This window comes from Megascapheus bottae, chromosome 5 (assembly GCF_031878675.1).
Source record: "Megascapheus bottae isolate mThoBot1 chromosome 5, mThoBot2.hap1, whole genome shotgun sequence".
Classification (NCBI taxonomy): Eukaryota; Metazoa; Chordata; class Mammalia; order Rodentia; family Geomyidae; genus Megascapheus; species Megascapheus bottae.
In genome coordinates, this window is record NC_143513.1 from 7,676,616 (window position 1) to 7,691,785 (window position 15,170).

The 15,170-nt window shown below is 40.5% G+C and overlaps 1 non-coding gene across 1 annotated transcript; it reads right to left on the reverse strand.

The window, feature by feature from the left end:
• Positions 1 to 14,758: 14,758 nt before the first annotated feature.
• Trnaa-agc (transfer RNA alanine (anticodon AGC)) lies at positions 14,759 to 14,832 on the reverse strand. The gene has a single exon. It is a non-coding gene; the product is annotated as a tRNA-Ala (tRNA).
• Positions 14,833 to 15,170: the final 338 nt, after the last annotated feature.

Consider the following 15,170-nt stretch of genomic DNA (forward strand, 5'->3'; position numbering starts at 1 on the left):
AGAAATAGAAAGACTAACTCACAGTCCAACAAAATGAATACCAGGAAATTGGCACTGGGGAGGAGAAAGTCAAGGGGAAGAAGGGAGACCAGTGCAGAGAAGAAGCCAGGAGGGTGCAGTCATAAAATTCAATGCATATCCTACAAAATTAAGAAAACTGGGGTCAAGAGTTTAGCTTAGTGGTAGAGTGCTTGCCTAGCATGCACGAAGACCCGGATTTGATTCCTTGGTACCACATACATAGAAAAAAAGCCAGAAGTGGTGCTGAGGCTCAAGTGGTAGAGCTCTAGTATTGAGAAAGTCCAAGGACAGTGCTCAGGCCCTGAGCTCAAACCCAGGACTGGCAAAAAAAAAATTAAGAAAACCAAGGAGAGGTTCAATTTTTTGAGCTGTTGATATATTTTAGATATGAGGCCTTTGTCTGTTGTATGGTTAGTGAAGATCTTCTCCCACTCTGTAGGCTTTCTAGTTAATTTGCTAGCTATGTCCTTTGCCATACAGAAGCTCTGCAGTTTAATGCAGTCCCACTTATCTGGACTTTCTCTGATTTGTTGTGTTTCTTGGTCCTTATTAAGAAAGTTTTGACCTGTGCCAAGGAGACCTAATGTGTCTCCTATTCCTTCTTGTAAAGTTTTCAGTGTATCTGCTTTTACCTCAAGGTCTTTGATCCATTTGGAGTGAATTCTTGTGCAGTGTGACAAAGAAGGATCCAACTTTAGTTTGGATCCTGTCTTTCTTCCATTCTATTTTTTTTGCTCCCTAATCAAAGATTAGGCGGCCATAGGTCTGTGGGTTAATATCTGGATCCTCACTTCTATTCCATTGGTCTTCAGAGGGAGAATGATGAAAAGGTTGACATCGATCAAAATACCTTGGAGTCATAAATTGATTTGTTAAATGGCAGCTACTTCATATAATTACTTAAAGAAAATAAAAATATCATTTAAATACAAAAGAAAGAAATAGAACCTCTCTTTGTATAAGAGTTTTAAACTCTATGGAGGATCAGAGTATGAAGTTTTTCCCTTGGGTTTTGTTTGATTGGTTGACTGGCTGGTTTGTGTATGTTTTCTAAAAACACAATGTGAATGAAAGATACACTTGGAGTTCAGTAGACTGCTTAATCTTAATTTTGGTTTAATTCAGTTTAGTTTTCAGCCTGTGGCTTAAAGGTTGAGTTCTGATGAAAATCCATGAGACTGACAGCAGAGTGTGTCCTGCAGGTTTGTGAGGCCGAAGAGGAAATGGAAGAACCTCACAATGGGTCTGGAGCAAATCTGCCTCCCCATTGAAACAGCTGCATGTAGAGTGACAACACAAGATCACTGTGTGGCCTCAGCTGAGGAGAACATTGGCAGTTAGGAGGATTGGAGTGGGAGCAATTCCTTGTACAAGATGCCACTCGTTTATATGGAACATGGAGACGGAAAACAGCTGAAAGCATTTGTGTAACCCTTGTTTCTATGTGGCACAAATGATCTCAGTAAAAGGAAGATAATAAAATAATGACAATGATGATGATGACTTTTCAAGTGTGTCTGAAGGAAGATATCTGACTCTGTGCATGTAATGCATGAAATACATACAGTGTATTTTTTATATGCAGTGGTTTAGTATGGATCTGGAAAGTCCATGAAGATCTATGAAATAGGGCCCTCAGCCCGGTGCCAGTGGCTCCTGCCTATAATCCTAGCTACTCAGGAGGCTGAGATCTGAGGATCATGGTAAAAGCCAGCCCATAGGGGAAAAATCTGTGAGACCTTTATCTCCTCTAACCACCAGGAAACCAGAAGTTGCACTGTGGTTCTAAGTGGTAGGAGGCTAGTCTTGAGCTGAAGAACTCAGGGACAGTGCCCAGACCCAGAGTTCAAGCCCCACAACTGAAAGAAAAAAAACAAAAAACAAGAAACAACAACAACAAAAAACAACAGTCCTCCTCAGGCTGTAGGAAGTGGCAGACCTCTAGGAGGTATGGACTAATGGAGGGAACTGGAGCCATCGTGGTTGTGTTCACAGATGGGATACTAGTCCATGCCATCTCTGTCTCTCCTTTTCACTTTTTTCTTGTCACCACTGTGAGGTAAATAGATGTCCTCCAGAAGCAGTTTTCACCATGAGGTACCATAACACAGCAGGGCCCAAGCAATAGGATCAAATGACTCTGAAATGGAACAAAAGGCCATAATAAACCTTTCCTCCTTATCAATTATCCCAGACATCAGACAATGGCAGTTCACATCTTTAATTCTAGATAATCAAGAGACTGAGATCTGAAGACCTTGGTTCAAAATCAGCCCAAGCAGACAAGTCCTAAGGACACCTCATCTGTATTTAATCTCCAAAAATCTGGGACTAGAGGAGTGCCTCAAGTGGTAGAACACCAAGTGTGACTGAAAAATCTGAGTAATTCAATTTAAATTTAATACTAGTACAAGTTCAAGCGCCAGTGCCAGCATTAAATATACATAAATAAGTACATCAATAAAGGTATCTTTCACATTGATAGAAAATTTTAAAAGATCTGTGTAGTATATTGTATAGTATATTAGTACATGATTTATATATAATATGTACAAACGTGGTTAGTATATATACATAAAATATATATGAATGTGCATATAAAACATTTAACACAGTATTTATGCATGCATTCCTTTATTCAAACATAATAAACGCTGCATTTCTAAGGTTTCTGGCTCTATGCAGTCCTACTTTATTTCAACCTCATTTTTCTCCAAATGCTGAGGTAGCTTTGAAATCTCTTCTCCTATTTTGAGTTGGACTCTAAGTGCATTTTGCACGTTTAAAGGGTTCATCATCTCTTGGCTGCTGCTAGAGGAATGGTGGCTTAGGTGTCTCTGCCAGCTCTAAGCACTCTGCCTCTCAACACTGCTGCTCACCTCCCCTGTGAGGCAAACACACGCAAAGAGAGAGGCTCAGCCTTCCTGTTTCTGCATGGTTTTCTGAAAATTCAACCTTTCTCTCTTGCAACTTCATTTCCTGATCAGCTCAAAGGATTGCCTCACTCTGGATATTTAATACCTGAACCCAGCAGGTTCCATTGTGGATTATGCATCCCAGAAGATTAGCTTAGCCTCTTACAATACCTTTGAAATGGCATCAACAGATACACCCCATCTTTGTTCTCTACCTCAGAGCCTCTGCTCAGGTTCTCTCAACTTCAATGGTCTTGTCTACCCACCTGCAACACACCAGCTACCCCCTCAGTCTCCACCCAACCCTATTCTCTTAGCTAAGATCCTATCATCCTTCAGATCTCTGCCAAATGCTAAGGAAAGTTGAATTTCCTGACTAGATATTCTCAGTGAAAGAACTGTACATTTCCCTTAAAGATGTGGCATATCTATGAATGGCTATTTGACAGATATTTACTTTTTCTATAAGGAAGGACTTGGAAAGCACAGTCTGCCTTCCTCTGCAGTGTATCACTGTTTCTGATTGGAATGCAGAGCACAGAGTAGACACACGGGCCTTTGCTGAAGAAAGTTTTAGTACTGGGCCGGGAGTTTGGCCTAGTGGTTAAAGTGCTTGCCTATCATGCATGAAGACCCGGGTTCGATTCCTCGGTACCACATACATAGATAAAAGCCAGAAGTGGTGCTGAGGCTCAAGTGGTAGAGCTCTAGCCTTGAGAAAGTCCAAGGACAGTGCTCAGGCCCTGAGCTCAAGCCCAGGACTGGCAAAAAAAAAAAAAGAAAGTTTTAGTACTGACTTGTTAAAACAATCATCTCCATAAAGGCTTTCATTGGCACAGGGACACCTGCTTGTTTGTTGATTTGTTTGTTTACCTTTCTTGGGGCTTAAACTCAGGGCCTGGGCAAATGTCCCTGACATATTTTGCTCAAGGCTAATGATCTGCCAAATAGCCCACAGCTCTTCTTCTAGCTTTTTGTTGGCTAATTGAAGATAACATTTTCATGAATTGTCCTGCCCAGCCTGGCTTCAAACTGTGACCTTAGAGTTCAACATCTAGGGTAGCTAGGATTACAGGTGTGAGCCACCAATGCCTGGCCTGAGTTTTTTTTTCATTGATGTATTATAAAAATTAGTTTCTCCCTAACCAGATTACTGTCAACCTGAACTACCCATTTCAAGTGTTTCATTCACCTTTTGCCAGTGATTTTAATGGTCGTCAGCACTCACCACCTAGAGTCCATTGCATGAGCTGAAGCAGAACAAATGTGTATGCATGTATGTATGAACGTGCCTGTATGTACATGTGTATATGTACATTTGGAACTCTGACTTCGAGAGTGCCTATAGATCACAGAACCAATGTTTCCTAGTCTGAATGGTTCCTTATCATCTTCCAATGGGGTTCATTGAGCACCATTTTTTTTTATTAAAGAGTTTATTAGGGGCCAGGAGTTTGGCCTAGTGGTAGAATGCTTGCCTAGCATGCACGAAGACCCGGGTTCGATTCCTCGGTACCACATGCATAACAAAAAGCCAGAAGTGGTGCTGAGGCTCAAGTGGTAGAGTGCTAGCCTTGAGAAAGTTCAAGGACAGTGCTCAAGCCCTGAGCCAAAGCCCAGGACTGGCAAAAAAAAAAAATTATTAACGTTGATTTTTACATCATTTTTTAAATGACAAGTTTAACAAACAAGTGTTCAAGAAGGGAATCTCTATCTACAATCACTGGGACTTAATTAGGCTAAGGGTTTGTATGTCATAGAAACATATTTATTTATGAACTAAAACATTATGTCTATAGAGTCATAGGTTTTTATGTCTATACAGTTATGTTTATATTTCCATTACCGTGTCCATAGTTTTGGGTATGCAGTTATTGAGTCCTCGCTCTTGTACTCTTTGGATTTAATAGCCGCATATTAAGGATACCGTGCGCTTTTTGTTCCTTAGGTCTTGACTTGTCTCACTCAACATGATTCGCTTTAGATTCATCCACTTCCCTGCAAATGCCATTATTTTATCTTGTCTGTTGGCTACGTAGAATTCCATTGTGTATATATACCACATTTTCTGTATCCATTCATCTGCAGTAGGGCATCTGGATTGTTTCCATCGCCTGGCTATTGTGAATAGTGCAGAGATGAACATAGCTGAGCAGGTGTCCTTATCATATCCTGGGTTATGATGTTCAGAATAAATGCCCAGAAGTGGTATGGCGGGATCAGAGGGAAGGTCTATTTTCAGTTCTTTAAGAAACTTCCATACTGCTTTCCAGAGTGGCTGAACTAGTCTGCATTCCCACCAGCAGTGTAGTAGGGTTCCTTTTTCTCCACAACCCCGCCAGCAGCAACTGCCATTGTCTGAGTTCAAAATCTTGGCCATTCTTGTTGGGGTAAGGTGGTATCTTAGGGTTGTTTTTATTTGCATTTCCTTTATGACCATAGATGATGAACATTTTCTCATATGTTTTTCTGCCATTTTAATCTCTTCTTCTGATAAGTCTCTCTTTAGTTCCCTTGCCCATTTAGTGAATGGTTTATTGGGTTTGGGGGGGGGATTAGTTTCTTGAGTTCCCTGTAGATACTGGATATTAAGCATTTGTCAGATGTATTATTGGTGAATATCTTTTCCCAGTTGGTTGGCTGTCTCTCTACTTTTGCAACTATGTTTTTATCTGTACAGAAACTTTTTATTTTTAAGTAGTCCCATTTATCGAGTCTCTCTCCAATCTGTTGTGACCCATTGAGCACCATTTTGTTTGTAATAGAATCATTACGCATTCATGGATTTCACATGCTGCATATGTTTCAAGGCACTGCCTTTATTACAGCTAGTGTTATCCCATTTTGAAGACCCCTCTCAGCTCTCTTCCTGATTCCTTTAGGTCTCACCATGGTGATTGATTTACAGTGACTTCCTGACTTTCCTGATGGAGGTTTGGGGCTTATTTTGCATTTGCAACGATAGACTTGAAGTCAGCAATTTCTCCAAGGAGGTCTGCTCCCTTTTAGGAGAACTGGGACTTAGGGCCCACAGTCTGGCTACTTTGGACGACTGCTTTGCTCTGAGCCAGTAATTTTGCTAGAACCTGTCAGGAGACAAATAGGAAACATTATTTTTAAAATCAGATGTTTGGAAATCTCACTGGTATTTAACTATTCAAATTGAAAGCTACACTCACTTATGCAAATTCTCTCACTTAATAATGATTTCACTTTATATATATTTCCATACATTTAAAGTATTGAATCCTAACAGCATTAGCTTAATATAATTCTTTTACCCTAATATGTATATGTAAACACACACACACACACACACACACACACACACACACACACACACACACAGTAGTTTAAAATAACAATCTCATTATTAATACCATACTACTGAAAAGTCTAAAATTACTTTGTCCGACATGGAGCTGGGAAGAGGGATCTGGCTCAGGCAGAGCCCCAGCAGGAGCCTAAACCCTGGCAGGAGCCAGCCCAGTCCCTACTCGAGGCCCAGCTCTGGCCTTGGCTCCTGGACGGCGATCAGGACAGCCCGCTGGGGACCTGGCCTGCCAGTCTGGGTCTGGAGAGAAGACCGGGGGTGGACAGCCACCTGTGGAGCCCCAGGGGCCAGTAACCTAAAAGAATACAAAGAACGTCAGGAAGGCAGCCATGCCAAAGGCACCCAGACCCAAAAAGCCTGCCCCCAAAACCTGCAGCAAGAAGCCCAAAGTCACCCGGGTCAAGATGGCCACGAAGAAGCCGACTGCCAGGCCCAAGAAAGCTAAAAAAAAAAAAAAAAAAACTAAGTTGTCAAAGCCAAACCCGTCCAGGCATCCAAGCCCAAGGACACCAAGCCAGTGAAGCCCAAAGCAAGCCCAGTGCCAAGAGGGCGGGCAAGAAGTAACAGCAAACCCTCGCTTGAAGACACTCCCTCTCTCCTCTCTTCTATAAATGCTTTCTCCTTTCTTGTCTCGTGAACCTCACCTGAAACCCTTGGCCCATTCTAGTCTGACTTTATGACTCAGAATTCCTATGCCTTAAGAAATTGTGGGCAAATTCTCTTTTTTCCCCTTCTCTTTAACCAGCAGTGCACGAATAGCACCAGCACATCTCAACTGGAGGATAAGAATAAACTTCTATTTTGTTCTGGCCATTCCTGGTTGTCTTCTGGGATTAGGGACTTGAGTGGACTTTTGTGTTTTTCCCTGGGTGGCTTGTTTGCTGTGAAGGCAGATGGAGAAAAGAACCCCCAAGGCAATTTGTTCTGCTGATTAAGAGGGGGCCCAGGAGCTCTAAGTTGTGCGTTCTGTGAATTCTAGCCTTTGGAGGAGGGGAGAGGGAGGATTAAAAAAAAAATCACCTTGCAGTGGTTGGCAGAAGTGGTTTCCAGCCCTATTGAAACGAGTTTTTCCACTCATTTGGTGGATCGCATCCTGGAGCGAGACTTTTTTCTTGTCCACTCCTCCTGTATTTAGATTGGTTTTGCTTGGTCTGCAGCAGCTTCAGTCCCAGCTACTGTACAAACCTCCCAGTCTCTTTTTATTCTGAGTCTTGGCTGGTAGTGAGGAGCAGAGAAAATAGGAGTTAAGTGGTTGGAATTTGCTGAGTAGTTTTAGGTCTGGCGCATGTGTGTCTGGATGTATGTGTATAGGAATAGCAGGGGTGATCCATATGCCTCATACCAGAGCTGGGAGAAAGAAGCTTTACTGTTATCTTTCTCTCATTTTTAATTGGAAGGTCGCATATTTGTGCACTGTTCCTCCTTCCCCTTTTTAACAAGTGTTATTTGTGCTACCGTGAAAAATTTGCTGTCAGTGTACTTTTAAAACTTTAAAATAAAATTGGAAAAGGAAAAAAAATAATACAATTACTTTGTCTTTATGGATGCCCTTAGGATATATCCTAGCAGGAAGACATTTATCAACTCACTGTGTTTTAAAATCTCTTAAGATGATCTTTCTTGTCTGTTGTCAATGCTGTTTCTTCATGGGCAGGATGCAGGGAGGGTGCCCAGAGGGGAGGAAATTGTTTGGAAGCATCAACATGTATGCAGTTGTAACAGTGAAATCTACCCCCGAATAGCAGGAATAAGCCAATAAAAAATGATAACCACTTCATAAAACAATCAACCTGATCTAGAGTTAAGCTCATTGAAATCAGTTTGCCTCTTATTATTTAGAATCAGTCTTGTTTTATAATTATGTAAAGAGTATACATGATTCCAAAGTCAAACTTGCTCAATAAGAAGCATACCTTTATGTTCTACCTTTATCCTTTCCATGCTATTTTCTTTACAACCTAGAGAAAAATATTCTTCTTACTGTTAGCTTTAGCCTCCCTTTGTTTCTTTAAATATAAGCAAATTAATATATATAATACATGTATTTTATATATACAAAGTGATTTTTTAATGTGAATAGAGGCAATCAAGAAAGAAACAAGTAGACTTATTCTCCTTGGTGACCCCTATCCTTTATCTCTTTGAGTACTGACAAAAGTTATTATTCTTTTTTTTTCTAGATGAGGAAACCAAAATCCAGAGTTTAAAAATATGAATAATTTTGGAATCATGTATATATCTAGTCTATGGCCATTTCTTTAAAGACAAGATTGAATGATTAAACTAGGTATCTGGGTAGTTAAAATAAAATCAGCTAGCTAGGAGGGAAGGAATTGGGAGTGAAAATAGTGCTGATTTATTTGCTATACATTTTCCTTTTTGTCCTGAATTATTCCAGATGATTGCATAGATTGATTTGGATTTATATGCATTGAGTACCCTTGAGAGATTTTATAGGTAGGACCTCAACAGAATAACAAATGGAACCCTCTTGGGCAGAAAGGCAGAGGCAGACACAAAAGATGATTTCCCTGCATTATTTGGCCTTTATGGAATGAGCCATGAGGCGTTTCTAGAAAATGCATTATTGATGTAGTGTAATAAGGTAAGCTTTCTTTTCCTCTTTTCAAGTAATGGTTTATTTTGTATAAACTGTGCTATGAAACATTGCCACTAAGGGTTATTTTTCAGCCCAAGGGACTTGTATAGGATTTCACATGGGGTCACTTCCCTCTATGGTAAGAGCCTTCGTGTTTTCTCCATGGGGATGCTATCATGTCATTATTTGATTTCTCATTCAGAATCAATGGATCCAAGGCTATTTTCTCTTCCCTTCCAGTCATCCCCTGTTCCATAATTTTAATTCTCCTCAAGTTCCAAGTGATTTCTGCTTACTTTCTGCTTCTGTATTTCATTTATTCCATCTTTCTTTAATAAAAAAACTCTTCAATTATGCTACAGTTGAGAAAAAAGACATATTTAAGATAATTAAATAGTTCTGTCTTAAAAGGTCAGACTGTACTTTGAAGATCTATGAATCCATTGCCCTGTTCTCTTATTGTTCATATACCTACCAAGTTCATGGCAGGTTGCTATGAAACATCAAGACAAACAAACTCAAACCCTAAATGAAGATTTTTTTTAAATCTAGACTACCAATTAGATAAGAAAAAAATATCAGTTTTGGATGAAAAATTATCAATACAGATTAATAATCTTTAGTAATGATCTTCTCAGGTACATTAGATAATAATTTATTTGTATTCTAATATTTTTAATAGATTTTTATTAACATTGATTTTTACAACATATTTCAAATGTCATGTTTAACAAACAAGTATTCAAGAAGGGATTCTCTATGTGCAATCACTGGCACGTAGATTTTAGAACATAATTAAAATTAAGCTGAGGGTTTGCATGTCATAGATATATATCAATCTATATAATATAACATTATGTCTATAGAGTATCTATTTCTTCATATATTTTTATGTCTATGTCCAAACAGTATAAGAGTGATGACTCAATATTTGGGTACCTAAGGTTATAGACATGGTCTTGGAGATGTATTCTAATATTTTTAACTGGTATAACTTAATTGGACAAGGAGGTTTCCTTATGATATTGCACTTTGATCAAATTTGTACCCTTTATTACTGTTTCTGAATCCCCTTTCTTCCTGCTCTTTCTCCTCCACCTTTTTCCTGAAGTTTCTAATGGGATTTATACTATTTTTATATATGTCATACTTCAATCACATTCTTTTCCATCACCCTTTTCTCTCCCACCAACTAGTTCCACCCCTAAAATCTCCCTCTTTGGCAACTGTATAGTATTATTACTACTAACAATAACTGCAATCATAGTTAGGCCAAGATGGTATTTGCCTTTCTGAGCTTATCCCACTCAGCCATGGCATTCGCAATTCCTTCCATTCTTTCCTAGAAATGTCACGATTTCAGGCTTCTTTATTGCTGAGTAACACTTCATTATGATTATTAGAATGTTTTGTTTTTCCATTCAGCAGTTGAGCCCAATGACTGATTTCATGGCTTGGCTCTCATAAATACTGTTGAAATAATGTAGGTGTATTTCTGTTGTGCTAATTTATACTCCAATGGCTACATACCAAGGAGTGGGAGACAGGGATCATATAATAATTCTATCTTGAGTTTTTAAAGAAATCTCCACAGGGACTTCCATAGTGCTGCACTAATTCATGCCCCCAGCAGCAATGTTTCAGGCCTGCTTTTTTTTTTTTTTTTTTTTTTTGTCTACAGCCTCACCAGGACTTGTTGTTTTATAATCATTGCCATTCTGGCAGGGAGAGATGATATCACACAGTGGCTGAGATTTGCATCTCACTTATGGCTATGAATGCATTTAGTTGCCATTTGTCCACAGTTTTAGAACTGTCTAAATTAAATTGATTGCTCCATTGATTGATTGGTTTATTTGGCTTTTATTGCTTATTTTCTCAGTTGTCAGATGACTTTTCTTTGATTCAGTACACAGAAGTTTCCTTAATTTGATGCAACCCCATCAGTCAATTTTTACTTTTATTTCCTGAGCTATTGTGGGGAGCGTCCTGTTCAGAAAGATCTATGTCTTCAGGTGTTATATGCTTTCCTCTAGTAGTTTTGAAGTTCAGGTCTTACATTAGGCTCGTTGACCCATATTGTGATGATTTTTGTAGAGGGTAAGGGATAGGGTGGCATCTATGAGCCACTCCGGGCCAGGGTGCCCTCTGCTGAGCTCATTCCCTCTTGCAGAGACTACTGGGCCTGCTCCTTGCCGTAGGCAGTGACTCAGAATGCCAACTAGCTCCTTCTTATCTTCAACAGTGTTTGCTAGTGGATGCTATGTTTACAACAGGTGGGGAGTCCAGCTTCCTTCCACATCCAGGGATGAGTTAGATCATTGGTGTATAATGTGAGAGGGTCCAGGGGCTTTACAGCTGTGAGAATGTGTTCCCAAATAGCTGTGGGATTTCATTGTCCTTTTGCAGCTTCATACATATGTGTATATATACACTTGACAGGAAATGTATACACTTGCCGGGTGCTGGTGGCTTATGCCTGTAATTCTAGTTACCAAAAGGCTGAGATCTTTCGATCACAGTTTGAAACCAGTCCAGGCCAAGACATTCTTATCTCCAATTTATCACCAGAAGTGGAGCTGTGGCTCAGTGGTAGAATGCCAGCCTGAAGCACAAAAACTCAGTGTTAGGACCCAGGCACTGAGTTCAACCTTCAGAACTGATGCATGCATGTACACCCCTCCCCGGCCACACACACAGTGTGGAGACTTCATCAGAATATTATTCAAAGAATGACAAAGCTAAGTAGGAAATGTTGAAGGCAGGTAAGAACCAAATTAACTAAAGGGAAAATTGATATTTGGGCAGATTTGCAAGGTCAAGGCAGATGCTGAATTTGGTAGTGACTGATTGAAATCAAGATCCAGGGGCCTAAGCTGAGTGCTGTCGACTGGGGCTGAGATCTGAGGAGCATGGATTGAAGCCAACCAAGGCAGGAAAATCTGTGACAACCTTATCTCCAATAAACTGCTAAGAAAAGACTGGAAGTAGCACTGCAAGAGGCAGAGTGCTATCCTTGAGTCAAAGAAGCCCAAGGATAGGGCTAAGGCCCTGAGTTCAAGCCCAAGACTGGCAAAAAAAAAAGAAAGAGAAAGGAAGAAAGAAAGGAAAAAGAAAGGAAAATTTCTGAGACTCTTATTTCCAATTAACCACCAAAAAAAAAAAAACAAAACCAAGTAGCACTGAGGCTCAAGTGCTAGAGTGGTAGCCTTGAGCAAAAGAGCTCAAGGACAGTGCCTGGGCCTGAGTTCAAGCCCCACTATTGACAAAAACAAACAGAAAAACACACATAACGAACATTCCAGGCCTCCAGGAAGGTGGGCCCAGTGCTGCTGTATGGAGACAATCTGGGCATGGGATTAGAGGTTCTATGTTCTGATTGCAGCAAAGCCACACACATAGCATGAACCTGGCAAGTCTTTCTTCTCTAGACAAAACTAGAGATTCCCAGGCTAGAATAAATACCCATATAACATTTTTCTTTATCCAGTTGTCTAGCTAATACACAGTGATTTAGAATCCAGAAAGTTGGATGATGAGTACCTGCATTTCTTCAAAGATATCTTTATAGTCTTCTCATTATTTTTCCCAATTCCTTTCTAGTTTTAATTCACATTTCCACAAATAATATTTACTGCACATTTCACAAATACTATTTTGCTTTATTATTCCTTTGTTTTCTAGATGAACCTTGCAATTTATGGTGGTGCCATATCAATTTAGTATTTGTGGAAATGAAGAATCTGTAGGAAAGAAATAGTTGTAAATAGTTATTAGCTGCCAAGACATTTGCATAACATAATTGAGGATGTTTAATCCTGACCATGCTCCTCCTCATAACACTGTAAGTCTAAATTATTATTACCATTCTACATATGGATACACAGAAACTCAAAATCAAGGTCAGTCAGCTTATGTAATCCCTGGAGTATTTGGTACAGTTATTGCAGAATATCATCTAAATCTGCAACCATGGAGGAGGGTGGAATTTAATGATGCTTCTCTGTAGTGCCAGGACAAGACACAAGTAGGGGATCTGATTATTATTTGAAGTTAATCTCCCACCCCCACCTTGTCACCATAGCCTGCAGAACTCTGATACCTAGAACCCATCTGCCAGGCTCATCACAAACAGCAGAGACCAGGGTGGCAGGGAGCAAGCTGCAGCGTTACAAGCCATTCTGGATGCTAGCAAGCAATCATTAAGGACAGTGGGAAGGATAATAGGATGGGAAGGAGCTTTTCCTCCCCGGTGTGGGAGATATGAACCACAAGAGAAGGAAGGAAGGGAATCAGACTGCATCTGAGCTACTCTGGGAGGCACCAGCTATACCATAAGTAGAATGTGGACGTTAAGAGCAACGGCCTCTTACCTTGCCCTTAGAGATGACTGCATGTTAGTTATAATGATCGCATCCGTTTATACATGGTTGTAGCCACCAATTAAGGCTATGTCTATTAGAATATCGCTTTATCATTTTCATCAAGCTCTGAATTGAAGTACCCCATGCAGGTAATGTCATATACTTCTCCCATGTCTTCAAATCACAACCAAATGACCCTGCTAGATGACAACACCTGTAAGTCTCTGGTTTGTTGAATCATGTTGATTATGGGCAGCAAGACTGGAAGAAAGTTCTTTCAATAGAAGGAAAGGGAGAAGAAGGGAGTTTGTGGATACTGTGTAGTGGAAGGAAAATGAAGCTAGTATCTAGAAACTCTATTGCAGGAAGTAGCTTTAAAGCACAGAAATGTCTCAGGAAAGGTTGTTGGTTTTTTTGTTTTATCTTCTCTTCTGTGGAATGTCTGGTATAAACATCTTAATCTGCCTCTTAGCACTCCTCAGTGAAGTCTACATTGGTACCCAATGCTTCTCCATTAACATGTTCCTGTAGGGACTCAGTCATGTGCTTAACCTGACATCTGGGTTGGCTCAGGGCAAAGGCAGAGGCAAAAGTATACAAAGGTGGCCAGAATAACTTGAGTGACCCAGTTTGGTGGGGTATGCCCTGATCATCATTTGGGTCAAGATTTTATTGTCTGGGAAGTGGTACGAAAGAGAGAATGAAGGGAAGAAGGAAACAAGAGAGGGAAGGAAGGGGAAGAAAAGAGAGAGGGAGCGAAGGAGGAAAGGAGAGAGGAAAGGACGGCAGGAATAGTGGTAGCCACAGGATGATTTTATGTAATGTCTGGCTAGGTAGAGTTTGGGAAACTGAACCTGTTCCTCTAACCTCAAATCCCTTCATTTTCTACTTACAAGGCAAGTGTACAAAGACATCTTCATTTCTTTTTTTTGTATATGTTTATTGTAAAATTAATAGAAGGGTTACATTATATTCACCAGATAGAGGGTGCATGACTTCACAAACATTGATACCCTTTCTCGAGTCATCCTCATTTCTATTTGTCAACCCACAGCAAGTACTCAGTCTGTGCTGACTTCAGAGGGGTGAGTCAGCCTGCTTTCCATGTCTGGGATAGTCAACTTACAAAAAGAAAAAGGGGTCATTTGGGTCAGAGTTTTGGAAGTCCTTGGTCTATAGGTTGTTTTGAGACCTTTGGTAACCATAGCACATCATGGTGACAGCATGTGATAAAACAAATGCTAGACTACAAACCAGTCCTGAGGTCAAAATCCCCAATGACCTAAGAACCTCTTAAGGCCCACAGCATCTCCCAGGTCCATCCTGTCCATGCTGAGTGGCCCTCACAGGCCACATAGTGAAAAGCACTGACATAGTGAAAGCACCCCGGCCTCCCAGAAAGACCCCCAGCCTCCCTCCAAAGAGCTCCATGTTGTAGATTTAGCCTTACTTCCCACCTACTGAAATAGTCCATACTCATTTCTCCCAATATATCTCTTCTGGCTAACCTCTGCCTTCCCCACTTTGACAGTACTGAGGTTTGAACCCAGGGCCTTGTGCTTGCTAGGCAAATGCTCTACCATTTAAGCTACATCTGCCCTTGTCTCCTTTTGGCACCAAGTTCTTTACATTTTGCAAGATCCTATTTGCCTCATCCCAGCCCTATGCCTGTCTTTGCTTGCCTGTATGTCTGATATCCTAAGCCATCTGGGCATGCTCTATACAGGTCTTGCATGGTAGGGGGATGTCCTAGCTGCCAGTGCATGTTTATCACTTTGACTTTAAAGATGATGTGTCAGCAACCTCATTTGCAGTGGACCCAAACAATCTGCCTTAACAAAGTGCTCTCTCTGGGGATGTGGCTGTGTGTCAAGCACCTGGCCCTAGCTTTCCCATACTCAGCTTCAGAACACAAACAAACATCACTTGTAATACAA